Source organism: Hyla sarda, unplaced genomic scaffold (assembly GCF_029499605.1).
Source record: "Hyla sarda isolate aHylSar1 unplaced genomic scaffold, aHylSar1.hap1 scaffold_1181, whole genome shotgun sequence".
Lineage (NCBI taxonomy): Eukaryota > Metazoa > Chordata > Amphibia > Anura > Hylidae > Hyla > Hyla sarda.
In genome coordinates this window covers 52,833-62,879 of record NW_026607804.1, presented here as the reverse complement: position 1 = coordinate 62,879, position 10,047 = coordinate 52,833, and the positions used below count along the sequence as shown (strand labels likewise).

The window sequence follows — 10,047 nt, the reverse complement described above, 5'->3', positions numbered from 1 at the left end:
CCCCTGTCTTGCTGCTTAGCAATAATGGTATGGGTTTAGGTTCTGCTGTGTGTACTGGTGGTTGACTGCCCCCCAGCCCAGAGTGTGCATGGAAAATTGTCTGGCAGCCTCCCTGACAGCAAGCAGTGATAGTGCCCATGAAGGGGACCTTGTTGGGCCCGCCCCTTTCACGGTTATCGCTTCTCGGCCTTTTGGCTAAGATCAAGTGTAGTATCTGTTCTTATCAGTTTAATATCTGATACGTCCCCTATCTGGGGACCATATATTAAATGGATTTTTGAGAACGGGGGCCGATTTCGAAGCTTGCTTCCGTCGCCCTATGCATTGACCCGATATGGCAGTATCTTCGGGTACAGTGCACCACCCCCTTACAGGGTTAAAAAGAAAGATTCCTACTTTCATTGCTACCTGCTTGCTGGCTAGCCAGCTAGCCAGCCCTGTGGGCCTTGCTGCTGCAGCCAAAAAACAAAAGGTGGTGCTGCTGCTGCTGCTTCTGCTTGTGTCTGGCCGCTGTTGGAGCGTCCAGGCACAGGACTTCTGCTGCTGCTGACTAAATGGCCTCCTTAATTGGATCATTTGAGTAGCCAGCACACCTGTGCAGGTAGGGCATGACATGATAGGCAGCTGCCTTGATAGCGGGTGGGTGCTGAATGTTCCTAATTGACAAAATAAGATTAATGCTTATGAAGAAATATAAAATCTCATCCCTTCCCCAATATCGCGCCACACCCCTACCCCTTAATTCCCTGGTTGAACTTGATGGACATATGTCTTTTTTCGACCGTACTAACTATGTAACTATGTAACATAACATGGGGGGGGTCTCCTGGCTGTTCACACAGGTGTGTCATTGCTGTACATTGACCATGCATTGCTTCTGTGGTATTGCAAAGGCAAAGACAAATGCTTCCAGCCATCCATTGCACTAATGGATTGGTCATCAGCTGGCTGTCTATGTCCCGCATCAATATAGACCAAAGTACAGAGGGTTAGGCTATGCTATTGTGCACCTACCTGATGCATCAGAAGGTGCGAGGCCCTTGCTAAATTCTGTGCACAGACTTTGAGATCTATACTTTAGACTGTATCTAAACCTGCTCCAACATGGACTGACATTCTGGCCTACTTTCAGCCGATGCGACTTGTCTGTCGCTGAACAGTCGCTTTTTATGTATTCAGCACCTATGTATAATGTTGTAAAAATGCTCTAGAAGCTAAAGTCGCAGAAATGTCACACATATTTGGCCTGCAACTTTCTGTGCGACAAATTCAGACAGGAAAAATCAGTATAAATCCTTAGAAAATTATCCCCCAGTGTCTCCATCTGCTGGCGGTATTGAATAAGCATTGCTGCACTGATGGGGTATGCATTAGACGAAAAAAAAGAAGAAAAAGAAGAATAATACGCCCAGAAAAGAGGCGAAAAGGAGAAAAACGTAAAAAAACGTGAAAAAAAAGTAAGAGGAAGAGAAGGGAAAAAAAGGTGGAAATGAGTTTAAAAGTGATTTCGGCGGAGAAATATATATATATATATATATATATATATATATATATATATATATATGCGCACACACACACATATATATAAACGTATTCTCCGTTGAGATATTGCAGCCGCTGCTGTGTCCAGGCCCAGGAGCCTTAGCACTGTGCTGTGATGTCACTCAATACCACTGACATCACTAGGTGTAAACAACATCTCTCCTTTGCTGTGTATGTGACTATGGAGCTGTTTGGTGATGTCGTCTATTATGGCCTTCATAGAAGCAACAGGAGATTGTTGCATCCATCTAGAACCCTCAGAACTACAGTGCTATGATGTCACTCACTTCCACAGGCCTTGCAGAGTGTAAACAACAACAACCCAGCTTTGTTGTGTATGTAACCATAGGGATTTGTGATGTCACCTAGAACCTTCACAGCAGCGACAGCTTTATGAGGAGCATCAGCACTGCTCTGCCTGAGCAGAACCATCACCGCCATAGGTTGTCAAATAACCCGGATTTAACCCACACAGGTAAGTCCAATGGGGTGCAGGCATGTCCTCTATGCTTACAGCTTCCCGTGGGTGTTGGTTTGATACCGTTTGGGGACAGCCAAGGAGGCATCTGCAGGCAACAAAGGTAGGTGTGTGCTTGTGTGTGTGTTTCCTATGCAGATCCTAAGCCCAGTGTCACATGCAAGTAGGAGGAGTAAGAAGGGTTCCTGGCAAATCCGGGTTATGGATTGCATTTAAAAAGGCCCCGTGGGAGTGCAATGGGCCCCTGTCTTGCTGCTTAGCAATAATGGTATGGGTTTAGGTTCTGCTGTGTGTACTGGTGGTTGACTGCCCCCCAGCCCAGAGTGTGCATGGAAAATTGTCTGGCAGCCTCCCTGACAGCAAGCAGTGATAGTGCCCATGAAGGGGACCTTGTTGGGCCCGCCCCTTTCACGGTTATCGCTTCTCGGCCTTTTGGCTAAGATCAAGTGTAGTATCTGTTCTTATCAGTTTAATATCTGATACGTCCCCTATCTGGGGACCATATATTAAATGGATTTTTGAGAACGGGGGCCGATTTCGAAGCTTGCTTCCGTCGCCCTATGCATTGACCCGATATGGCAGTATCTTCGGGTACAGTGCACCACCCCCTTACAGGGTTAAAAAGAAAGATTCCTACTTTCATTGCTACCTGCTTGCTGGCTAGCCAGCTAGCCAGCCCTGTGGGCCTTGCTGCTGCAGCCAAAAAACAAAAGGTGGTGCTGCTGCTGCTGCTTCTGCTTGTGTCTGGCCGCTGTTGGAGCGTCCAGGCACAGGACTTCTGCTGCTGCTGACTAAATGGCCTCCTTAATTGGATCATTTGAGTAGCCAGCACACCTGTGCAGGTAGGGCATGACATGATAGGCAGCTGCCTTGATAGCGGGTGGGTGCTGAATGTTCCTAATTGACAAAATAAGATTAATGCTTATGAAGAAATATAAAATCTCATCCCTTCCCCAATATCGCGCCACACCCCTACCCCTTAATTCCCTGGTTGAACTTGATGGACATATGTCTTTTTTCGACCGTACTAACTATGTAACTATGTAACATAACATGGGGGGGGTCTCCTGGCTGTTCACACAGGTGTGTCATTGCTGTACATTGACCATGCATTGCTTCTGTGGTATTGCAAAGGCAAAGACAAATGCTTCCAGCCATCCATTGCACTAATGGATTGGTCATCAGCTGGCTGTCTATGTCCCGCATCAATATAGACCAAAGTACAGAGGGTTAGGCTATGCTATTGTGCACCTACCTGATGCATCAGAAGGTGCGAGGCCCTTGCTAAATTCTGTGCACAGACTTTGAGATCTATACTTTAGACTGTATCTAAACCTGCTCCAACATGGACTGACATTCTGGCCTACTTTCAGCCGATGCGACTTGTCTGTCGCTGAACAGTCGCTTTTTATGTATTCAGCACCTATGTATAATGTTGTAAAAATGCTCTAGAAGCTAAAGTCGCAGAAATGTCACACATATTTGGCCTGCAACTTTCTGTGCGACAAATTCAGACAGGAAAAATCAGTATAAATCCTTAGAAAATTATCCCCCAGTGTCTCCATCTGCTGGCGGTATTGAATAAGCATTGCTGCACTGATGGGGTATGCATTAGACGAAAAAAAAGAAGAAAAAGAAGAATAATACGCCCAGAAAAGAGGCGAAAAGGAGAAAAACGTAAAAAAACGTGAAAAAAAAGTAAGAGGAAGAGAAGGGAAAAAAAGGTGGAAATGGGTTTAAAAGTGATTTCGGCGGAGAAATATATATATATATATATATATATATATATATATATATATATATACGCGCACACACACACATATATATAAACGTATTCTCCGTTGAGATATTGCAGCCGCTGCTGTGTCCAGGCCCAGGAGCCTTAGCACTGTGCTGTGATGTCACTCAATACCACTGACATCACTAGGTGTAAACAACATCTCTCCTTTGCTGTGTATGTGACTATGGAGCTGTTTGGTGATGTCGTCTATTATGGCCTTCATAGAAGCAACAGGAGATTGTTGCATCCATCTAGAACCCTCAGAACTACAGTGCTATGATGTCACTCACTTCCACAGGCCTTGCAGAGTGTAAACAACAACAACCCAGCTTTGTTGTGTATGTAACCATAGGGATTTGTGATGTCACCTAGAACCTTCACAGCAGCGACAGCTTTATGAGGAGCATCAGCACTGCTCTGCCTGAGCAGAACCATCACCGCCATAGGTTGTCAAATAACCCGGATTTAACCCACACAGGTAAGTCCAATGGGGTGCAGGCATGTCCTCTATGCTTACAGCTTCCCGTGGGTGTTGGTTTGATACCGTTTGGGGACAGCCAAGGAGGCATCTGCAGGCAACAAAGGTAGGTGTGTGCTTGTGTGTGTGTTTCCTATGCAGATCCTAAGCCCAGTGTCACATGCAAGTAGGAGGAGTAAGAAGGGTTCCTGGCAAATCCGGGTTATGGATTGCATTTAAAAAGGCCCCGTGGGAGTGCAATGGGCCCCTGTCTTGCTGCTTAGCAATAATGGTATGGGTTTAGGTTCTGCTGTGTGTACTGGTGGTTGACTGCCCCCCAGCCCAGAGTGTGCATGGAAAATTGTCTGGCAGCCTCCCTGACAGCAAGCAGTGATAGTGCCCATGAAGGGGACCTTGTTGGGCCCGCCCCTTTCACGGTTATCGCTTCTCGGCCTTTTGGCTAAGATCAAGTGTAGTATCTGTTCTTATCAGTTTAATATCTGATACGTCCCCTATCTGGGGACCATATATTAAATGGATTTTTGAGAACGGGGGCCGATTTCGAAGCTTGCTTCCGTCGCCCTATGCATTGACCCGATATGGCAGTATCTTCGGGTACAGTGCACCACCCCCTTACAGGGTTAAAAAGAAAGATTCCTACTTTCATTGCTACCTGCTTGCTGGCTAGCCAGCTAGCCAGCCCTGTGGGCCTTGCTGCTGCAGCCAAAAAACAAAAGGTGGTGCTGCTGCTGCTGCTTCTGCTTGTGTCTGGCCGCTGTTGGAGCGTCCAGGCACAGGACTTCTGCTGCTGCTGACTAAATGGCCTCCTTAATTGGATCATTTGAGTAGCCAGCACACCTGTGCAGGTAGGGCATGACATGATAGGCAGCTGCCTTGATAGCGGGTGGGTGCTGAATGTTCCTAATTGACAAAATAAGATTAATGCTTATGAAGAAATATAAAATCTCATCCCTTCCCCAATATCGCGCCACACCCCTACCCCTTAATTCCCTGGTTGAACTTGATGGACATATGTCTTTTTTCGACCGTACTAACTATGTAACTATGTAACATAACATGGGGGGGGTCTCCTGGCTGTTCACACAGGTGTGTCATTGCTGTACATTGACCATGCATTGCTTCTGTGGTATTGCAAAGGCAAAGACAAATGCTTCCAGCCATCCATTGCACTAATGGATTGGTCATCAGCTGGCTGTCTATGTCCCGCATCAATATAGACCAAAGTACAGAGGGTTAGGCTATGCTATTGTGCACCTACCTGATGCATCAGAAGGTGCGAGGCCCTTGCTAAATTCTGTGCACAGACTTTGAGATCTATACTTTAGACTGTATCTAAACCTGCTCCAACATGGACTGACATTCTGGCCTACTTTCAGCCGATGCGACTTGTCTGTCGCTGAACAGTCGCTTTTTATGTATTCAGCACCTATGTATAATGTTGTAAAAATGCTCTAGAAGCTAAAGTCGCAGAAATGTCACACATATTTGGCCTGCAACTTTCTGTGCGACAAATTCAGACAGGAAAAATCAGTATAAATCCTTAGAAAATTATCCCCCAGTGTCTCCATCTGCTGGCGGTATTGAATAAGCATTGCTGCACTGATGGGGTATGCATTAGACGAAAAAAAAGAAGAAAAAGAAGAATAATACGCCCAGAAAAGAGGCGAAAAGGAGAAAAACGTAAAAAAACGTGAAAAAAAAGTAAGAGGAAGAGAAGGGAAAAAAAGGTGGAAATGGGTTTAAAAGTGATTTCGGCGGAGAAATATATATATATATATATATATATATATATATATATATACGCGCACACACACACATATATATAAACGTATTCTCCGTTGAGATATTGCAGCCGCTGCTGTGTCCAGGCCCAGGAGCCTTAGCACTGTGCTGTGATGTCACTCAATACCACTGACATCACTAGGTGTAAACAACATCTCTCCTTTGCTGTGTATGTGACTATGGAGCTGTTTGGTGATGTCGTCTATTATGGCCTTCATAGAAGCAACAGGAGATTGTTGCATCCATCTAGAACCCTCAGAACTACAGTGCTATGATGTCACTCACTTCCACAGGCCTTGCAGAGTGTAAACAACAACAACCCAGCTTTGTTGTGTATGTAACCATAGGGATTTGTGATGTCACCTAGAACCTTCACAGCAGCGACAGCTTTATGAGGAGCATCAGCACTGCTCTGCCTGAGCAGAACCATCACCGCCATAGGTTGTCAAATAACCCGGATTTAACCCACACAGGTAAGTCCAATGGGGTGCAGGCATGTCCTCTATGCTTACAGCTTCCCGTGGGTGTTGGTTTGATACCGTTTGGGGACAGCCAAGGAGGCATCTGCAGGCAACAAAGGTAGGTGTGTGCTTGTGTGTGTGTTTCCTATGCAGATCCTAAGCCCAGTGTCACATGCAAGTAGGAGGAGTAAGAAGGGTTCCTGGCAAATCCGGGTTATGGATTGCATTTAAAAAGGCCCCGTGGGAGTGCAATGGGCCCCTGTCTTGCTGCTTAGCAATAATGGTATGGGTTTAGGTTCTGCTGTGTGTACTGGTGGTTGACTGCCCCCCAGCCCAGAGTGTGCATGGAAAATTGTCTGGCAGCCTCCCTGACAGCAAGCAGTGATAGTGCCCATGAAGGGGACCTTGTTGGGCCCGCCCCTTTCACGGTTATCGCTTCTCGGCCTTTTGGCTAAGATCAAGTGTAGTATCTGTTCTTATCAGTTTTTCATGCCGGTGTACAGTAACGCCGGTATGGGGCTGGTGGGGATGGGTGCTGCATGGAGGATGCAGGTGTACCAGGGCTTTCCGGGGCTGGTTCTGAGGAATCAGCTCGACGGCTGCCCCGATGTGACCTGTTCCCTCCGGGTCTCGCCATGAGGCTGAGAGGGTCTAGAGCCGAGGTACTTTTGTGCCTCGGGGAGTGGTGACCCCGAGGTGCCGAAACTCACTGGGAGGATAGACTCACTGAGTTGAAGCACGGGCACCATAATCTCTTCACCTTGTGGCACTCACCTCTTGATTCCCGGCCTTCTGGCTAGGATCAGAGAAATTTTTATAGATCCGGCCGGATGTCCGGGCAGTATATCTGCACACATTCACTTATTTATTTCTTTTTTGTCTCACTGTGTCACTTTTTGCGTGTTGTGTGTTCACAGGATTTGTCAGGATGCGGTAGCCCTTCTGGGTGTCCCTCCTGGCGGTCTAGGGGAGGTGTGTGTGGCCATTAGGTTCCGCACCTCCCTGCAAACACCCCGGGTACTCCTGCTTTGGCAGGGTACCTACCGTAATCGGCTCTGCGGGCAGATACCTTGGCTAACGCCAAGGGGGATGCCGGGAGCATTTGTGGTCCCCTAGTAGCTTCGGCGAAAAGGGACATCGAACCTGGAACCTCGCAGGTACCTTTTGGTCCGGAGGCGAAGGGTAAGGTTTGTTGGGGGGCCTCTCTCCTATCGGAGAAGGGCTTGCGATAGACCGCATCCTTTGTGCACGTTTTTTTAGTGTAACACGTTTGCACTTTTTCTTGCACTTTGGGTGAATCGAAAGCACGTTCCTCGGCTTTAGAAAAAAAAAAAAAAATCTGTTCTTATCAGTTTAATATCTGATACGTCCCCTATCTGGGGACCATATATTAAATGGATTTTTGAGAACGGGGGCCGATTTCGAAGCTTGCTTCCGTCGCCCTATGCATTGACCCGATATGGCAGTATCTTCGGGTACAGTGCACCACCCCCTTACAGGGTTAAAAAGAAAGATTCCTACTTTCATTGCTACCTGCTTGCTGGCTAGCCAGCTAGCCAGCCCTGTGGGCCTTGCTGCTGCAGCCAAAAAACAAAAGGTGGTGCTGCTGCTGCTGCTTCTGCTTGTGTCTGGCCGCTGTTGGAGCGTCCAGGCACAGGACTTCTGCTGCTGCTGACTAAATGGCCTCCTTAATTGGATCATTTGAGTAGCCAGCACACCTGTGCAGGTAGGGCATGACATGATAGGCAGCTGCCTTGATAGCGGGTGGGTGCTGAATGTTCCTAATTGACAAAATAAGATTAATGCTTATGAAGAAATATAAAATCTCATCCCTTCCCCAATATCGCGCCACACCCCTACCCCTTAATTCCCTGGTTGAACTTGATGGACATATGTCTTTTTTCGACCGTACTAACTATGTAACTATGTAACATAACATGGGGGGGGTCTCCTGGCTGTTCACACAGGTGTGTCATTGCTGTACATTGACCATGCATTGCTTCTGTGGTATTGCAAAGGCAAAGACAAATGCTTCCAGCCATCCATTGCACTAATGGATTGGTCATCAGCTGGCTGTCTATGTCCCGCATCAATATAGACCAAAGTACAGAGGGTTAGGCTATGCTATTGTGCACCTACCTGATGCATCAGAAGGTGCGAGGCCCTTGCTAAATTCTGTGCACAGACTTTGAGATCTATACTTTAGACTGTATCTAAACCTGCTCCAACATGGACTGACATTCTGGCCTACTTTCAGCCGATGCGACTTGTCTGTCGCTGAACAGTCGCTTTTTATGTATTCAGCACCTATGTATAATGTTGTAAAAATGCTCTAGAAGCTAAAGTCGCAGAAATGTCACACATATTTGGCCTGCAACTTTCTGTGCGACAAATTCAGACAGGAAAAATCAGTATAAATCCTTAGAAAATTATCCCCCAGTGTCTCCATCTGCTGGCGGTATTGAATAAGCATTGCTGCACTGATGGGGTATGCATTAGACGAAAAAAAAGAAGAAAAAGAAGAATAATACGCCCAGAAAAGAGGCGAAAAGGAGAAAAACGTAAAAAAACGTGAAAAAAAAGTAAGAGGAAGAGAAGGGAAAAAAAGGTGGAAATGGGTTTAAAAGTGATTTCGGCGGAGAAATATATATATATATATATATATATATATATATATATATATATACGCGCACACACACACATATATATAAACGTATTCTCCGTTGAGATATTGCAGCCGCTGCTGTGTCCAGGCCCAGGAGCCTTAGCACTGTGCTGTGATGTCACTCAATACCACTGACATCACTAGGTGTAAACAACATCTCTCCTTTGCTGTGTATGTGACTATGGAGCTGTTTGGTGATGTCGTCTATTATGGCCTTCATAGAAGCAACAGGAGATTGTTGCATCCATCTAGAACCCTCAGAACTACAGTGCTATGATGTCACTCACTTCCACAGGCCTTGCAGAGTGTAAACAACAACAACCCAGCTTTGTTGTGTATGTAACCATAGGGATTTGTGATGTCACCTAGAACCTTCACAGCAGCGACAGCTTTATGAGGAGCATCAGCACTGCTCTGCCTGAGCAGAACCATCACCGCCATAGGTTGTCAAATAACCCGGATTTAACCCACACAGGTAAGTCCAATGGGGTGCAGGCATGTCCTCTATGCTTACAGCTTCCCGTGGGTGTTGGTTTGATACCGTTTGGGGACAGCCAAGGAGGCATCTGCAGGCAACAAAGGTAGGTGTGTGCTTGTGTGTGTGTTTCCTATGCAGATCCTAAGCCCAGTGTCACATGCAAGTAGGAGGAGTAAGAAGGGTTCCTGGCAAATCCGGGTTATGGATTGCATTTAAAAAGGCCCCGTGGGAGTGCAATGGGCCCCTGTCTTGCTGCTTAGCAATAATGGTATGGGTTTAGGTTCTGCTGTGTGTACTGGTGGTTGACTGCCCCCCAGCCCAGAGTGTGCATGGAAAATTGTCTGGCAGCCTCCCTGACAGCAAGCAGTGATAGTGCCCATGAA

The 10,047-nt window shown here is 46.6% G+C and overlaps 4 non-coding genes and 1 pseudogene across 4 annotated transcripts; all 5 read left to right on the top strand.

Annotated features, from left to right (window-relative positions):
* The first annotated feature begins 175 nt into the window (after positions 1-175).
* On the top strand, positions 176-366 carry LOC130302774 (U2 spliceosomal RNA). The gene has a single exon (XR_008852932.1). It is a non-coding gene; the product is annotated as a U2 spliceosomal RNA (small nuclear RNA).
* A 2,070-nt stretch (positions 367-2,436) lies between these two features.
* On the top strand, positions 2,437-2,627 carry LOC130302773 (U2 spliceosomal RNA). The gene has a single exon (XR_008852931.1). It is a non-coding gene; the product is annotated as a U2 spliceosomal RNA (small nuclear RNA).
* Positions 2,628-4,697: 2,070 nt separating this feature from the next.
* On the top strand, positions 4,698-4,888 carry LOC130302772 (U2 spliceosomal RNA). Its single transcript, XR_008852930.1, has one exon. It is a non-coding gene; the product is annotated as a U2 spliceosomal RNA (small nuclear RNA).
* A 2,064-nt stretch (positions 4,889-6,952) lies between these two features.
* On the top strand, positions 6,953-7,140 carry LOC130302804 (U2 spliceosomal RNA). The gene has a single exon (XR_008852958.1). It is a non-coding gene; the product is annotated as a U2 spliceosomal RNA (small nuclear RNA).
* Positions 7,141-7,795: 655 nt separating this feature from the next.
* LOC130302803 (U2 spliceosomal RNA) lies at positions 7,796-8,012 on the top strand (annotated as a pseudogene).
* Positions 8,013-10,047: the final 2,035 nt, after the last annotated feature.